General features: G+C 35.7%; 1 long non-coding RNA gene across 1 annotated transcript; it reads right to left on the bottom strand.

Annotated features, from left to right (window-relative positions):
• Nucleotides 1–2,731: 2,731 nt before the first annotated feature.
• LOC121216052 (uncharacterized) lies at nt 2,732–4,764 on the bottom strand. Its single transcript, XR_005912067.1, has 3 exons — nt 4,476–4,764; nt 3,701–3,786; nt 2,732–2,777 (listed from the first exon to the last, which is right to left on the bottom strand). It is a non-coding gene; the product is annotated as an uncharacterized lncRNA (long non-coding RNA).
• Between the last annotated feature and the right edge of the window lie 315 nt (nt 4,765–5,079).

Here is a 5,079-nt window from a genome sequence, read left to right as displayed (position 1 = left end):
TTGCGTGCAATGAACGAACATATGGCTATATCTGATGATGGTGCGATAGTAGCTAAATTGATAGCAAAACCGTTACTTGTTCAACAGATTGGTAAAGCTCAGAAAGTCGATGATGATCTAATTGCAAAACGAGCTCAGTAAGACTTAAATGTTGATTCGAAGTTTCTAGTTGATACTGAGGATTGTTTGAAATTCAGAAACTGATTATGTGTTTCAAGAAATTCAAAGTAAATTTAGGTGATTTTGAATGAAGCTCATAATAGTCAATTTTTTGTTCATCCGGGTAGTACGAAAATGTATAACGATCTGAAACAGCACTATTGGTGGCATGGTATGAAACGAGACATTTCTGACTTTGTTTCAAAATGTTTAATTTGTCAACAAGTTAAAGCCGAGCATCAAGTACCATCTGGATTGCTTCAGCCGATCATGATACCTGAATGGAAATGGGATCGAGTCACGATGGATTTTGTATCCGGTTTACCGTTGACACCGAGCAAGAAAGATGCAATCTGGGTTATTGTTGATAGGTTGACAAAATTGGCACACTTTATTCCGATTTGCACAGATTTTTCGCTCGATAAACTTGTTGAATTGTATGTTTCTTAAATTGTGAGGTTGCATGGTGTGCCTATTTCTATTATTTTGGACAGGGACCCGAGATTCACGTCGTGATTTTGGAAGAAACTACAAGATGCTCTAGGTACGAAACTACATTTTAGCACCGCTTTTCATCCACAAACAGATGGTCAATCCGAGCGAATCATTCAGATACTTGAGGATATGTTGAGATGTTGCATTCTCGAGTTTGAAGGTACGTGGGAACGATACTTACCTTTGATTGAATTTGCTTATAATAATAGCTTTCAATCTAGTATCAAAATGGCACCTTACAAGGCTTTGTACGGTCGTAAATGTCGTACACCATTGTATTGGACTGAGCTTAGTGAAAATAAGATACACGGGGTCGATTTGATTAAAGTGAAAGTAATTTGGGGCAGTCTGACATCAGCACCGGATCGTCATAAATCCTATGCGGATTTGAAAAGAAAGGATATAGAATTTTAGATCGGGGACAAAGTATTTTTGAAAGTCTCACCGTGGAAGAAAATACACAGATTTGGTCGCAAAGGTAAATTAAGTCCGAGATTTATTGGACTGTATGAGATTTTAGAGCGTGTCGGGCCGGTTGCTTATAGATTGCTACTGCCACCGGAGTTAGAAAAGATTCACAATGTATTCCATGTTTCGATGCTCCGTAGATACCGATCTGATCCTTCACATGTGATTAGTCCGACGGAGATTGAAATTAACTCTGATATGTCATATGAAGAAGAACCGATTAGCATTCTGGCTCGTGAGATCAAGGAATTACGAAATAAGAAAATTTCGTTAGTTAAAGTATTATGGCATAAACACGGAGTTGAAGAAGCAACATGGGAGTCAGAAGATACAATGAAAGAGCATTATCCAAACCTATTCACCGGTAAGATTTTCGGGGACAAAAATCCCTAAGGGGGAGAGTTGTAACAACCCAGTTTTGACCCTAATTTGAATAGTGGTTTTGGGACCACAAATCTGAGTCTGAAAAATATTTTGATATTAGTTTGTGTGTTTAAGATGTGTGAATTTATATGTGTGAAAGTTTCATGAAATAATTTTATTGTTTGTGTGCTTAATTTAAGAAAATGGCTTAATCGCATAAAATGAAAATTTGATTGTGACACCCCGAACCCGAGACCGTCGCCGGAGTCGAACACGAGGTGTTAACAGACTTCAAACCACTTATTAAAAATTTTTCCAGACAAGCTGCCAATCTGCGTACTAGTCACTTTAAAAATCATATCTTGAGCTCTGGGACTCGAAATCCAGTTCTGTGAATTTTCCCTGAAACTAGACTCATATGCCCATCTACATATTGTTTTCTAGAATTTTTGGTTGGGCCAATTAGTACAGTTTATTAGTCAAAGTCTCCCATGTTACTGGGGTCGACTACACTGACCTTTGTGCATTACGACCTGGATATCTCCCTGTACAGAGCTTCAATACTGATGCCGTTTATTTCTATAGAAACTAGACTCAAAGAGGAATCTATACATATATGGCATGGCTCCTAATTATCTCTGGTTAATTCATAATAAATTTACAAAGTCGGAACAGGGAACCCAGAAACCGTTCTGGCCCTGTCTCGCGAGAACCTGAATATCTCTTAACATACTGTCCATATGATTGTTTCGTTACTTCTATATGAAAATAGACTCATCGAGATTCCATTACATAATTTATCCACTATTTAATTCCATTCCTACTAATTGTTGTAATTTTTCAATCCCACGTCACTGCTGCTGCCAGCATCTGTTACTGAAGCAACTATGTCCATTTAGTGATTTCTTATTGACCTAACTAGTAATTCATCATACATATCACAAAATTATAATCATGACTAGCCATACCAAAGGCTAATCATTGTCAAACATCCCCCCCTTACTACACTTTTGCCATAACATAAATTTTAACACCAAAAATAATCAACCATGACATAAAGATCGTATTACCAAGACTTACGACCTAACGTTATAAAACCAAATCCAACCGAACATTTATGCCATTTTCGCATGGCTAAAAGTTTACATACCAAAGTTCAAACATAACATAATAGCCTATACATGCCGAAATGTTCTCCTAGACCAACTAAGAAGAAAGTACCAAAGGTTGCTAGCCGGTGTGATGACTTCGACGACGGCACGATCACGCAAAAAGAGACGAGTCCAAGAAACCTAGAATAGGTGACAAGCAACACCGAATGAGTATATAACTCAGTAAGCCATAAGCATTCCACAACCATCCATTAATAAAATTATCACAACAGGAAACAATGAAATGAGGTTAAGTACTCCATCCATACCAAACTATACCATAGTTCCTTAAACCCTATGGTTCAATCTCATACCAAGTCCTACATTGACCTTTCATACATCATTTTATTTTCGTTATAATCATACAATTAAACGAACTTTCACCTATTCCACAATGAACCTTATGTACGTGACTTCAACTATAATCGTCACATAGGTTCAAAACTTACCAAGCTCAACTCCAAATATAAACATAGCGCCTATTAGCCATGAACTCAAGGTACTTACCTTTTCCGCTGTCCAAAATTGACTCGGTAAAGCCGCACCCTTCGTGTAAATAATTTATGGAAAATATATATTGGGTTGCACACATAATGTTTAGTAATCACCCACGCACACTCAGTGCCATGCACTTTAAACTCACACACTTAGTACCATGCATTTCAAGTTCGCACACTTACCTTTTTCCGCTGTCCAAAATCGACTCGGTAAAGTCGCACCCTTAATGTAAATAATTTATAGAAAATATATATTGGGTTCGCACACATAGTGCTTAATAATCAACCGCGCACACTTAGTGCCATGTACTGTAAACTCGCACACTTAGTGCTGTACAATTTAAACCCGCACACTTAGTGCCAATCTCATGATCATAAATGTTTACACCCGCACACTTAGTGCCTAAACCAACAACTCAATTCATCTCACCTCTTTTCTTTTTATTCAATACTTTCATCACCCCATGCATACATGTATAAATATATATATTTATCGTTCCATTCAGCATCATTACATAGACGTTATAACCATTTAAATTGATACAAAATATATGCTTAATGACTTACCTTAGGTCGGATGAAGTGATTCCCAATCAACTACTCAATATTCTTTGCTTTGCCTTTGCTTGATTCCCCTCCTTTGGATTCTTGAGCTTGATTAATAAATAAGTTTAGTAATTTAATTTACCTTGCAAGATACCTATATATATATAAATTTAATAATTCCATTTTTTTTTTACAATCATCCTTGTTCAAGACATCCAAGTCTCAACTAATGTTCATATTATATCTCAAAGCCAAATGTATTATCCCTTCCAAAATAATATTATGCCAAATATGATTACATTCAAATATACATAATTATGAATCAAACTCAACTTTGTAAACCAACCTCCTCATTTGGTCGATTGTATAGAATCAAAGAAATTTCACCAATGTGCATACTATATAGCCGAATATGCAAGATCAATCTAACATCACCTATGTACTTAATTTTAAATGCCGAATATACAATTTCGATGCAATACCATTTTTTTTTTCATTTCATTTGAGCACATAGTTCCTCCACATAATAATTTGGCCGAATGTTTCTACTACCAAAAACTTCACATCTATCCATAATATCATACCAAGGTTCATATATCTATTAGCTATTTCATTACTCATCTTTCTAATATTCCATTCCAAAGCATCAAACACTATCCTCTTAACATCTAACGACCACATCCCAATGCCCATTTTTTTTTTCACCAAATAGAGAAATCACCCTATGGGTTATAATATGGATTTGTCTATTAACTAAATTTAACAAAATTTAATGAAAAATAACATGCAATCTTACCTTGATTAATCCCTTAAGTTGACCGAATGCTTTTTAACCATTTTTCTTTCCTTCTTCCTTTATGTTCGGTTTTGCAAGGAGAAGATGACACTCTCCCACCTTCCATTTCTTATTAATTTATGTTTCTATTTAGATTATTTTATCATTTACCATTATAAAATTGTATTTAACTTGACTTAATGGAGGACCATCATCACATGGCCGGCCACTTCATGAATTAAGGGCATTTTGACATGCAAATCCATACTTTCTCACCTTGTTATTATTTAATCCTTTCAATTTATCTATCATCTTTTCTAAATTTCTCAACTAAGTCTTTTCATGAAAATCCACATTCCTAAGGCTAATTTTAAACCTTTATTATTTCCACACATACACTACCACATTTAATATATGCAATTAAAATTAAAATAAATTTTCTTGTAACTCGGTTTTGTGGTCCCGAAACCACTTCCCGACTAGGGTCAATTTTGGGCTGTCACAACTCTCCCCAACTCAAGAAATTTTCGTCCCCGAAAATCTTACCGGTGAATAATTTTGGATATCGATCCTTCATAGAGTCCTCAAGTTCCCAAGTGGCTTCTTCAATTCCGTGTTTATGCCA

Source organism: Gossypium hirsutum, chromosome D04, assembly GCF_007990345.1.
Source record: "Gossypium hirsutum isolate 1008001.06 chromosome D04, Gossypium_hirsutum_v2.1, whole genome shotgun sequence".
NCBI lineage: Eukaryota > Viridiplantae > Streptophyta > Magnoliopsida > Malvales > Malvaceae > Gossypium > Gossypium hirsutum.
This window is presented reverse-complemented; position numbering and strand designations above follow the sequence as displayed.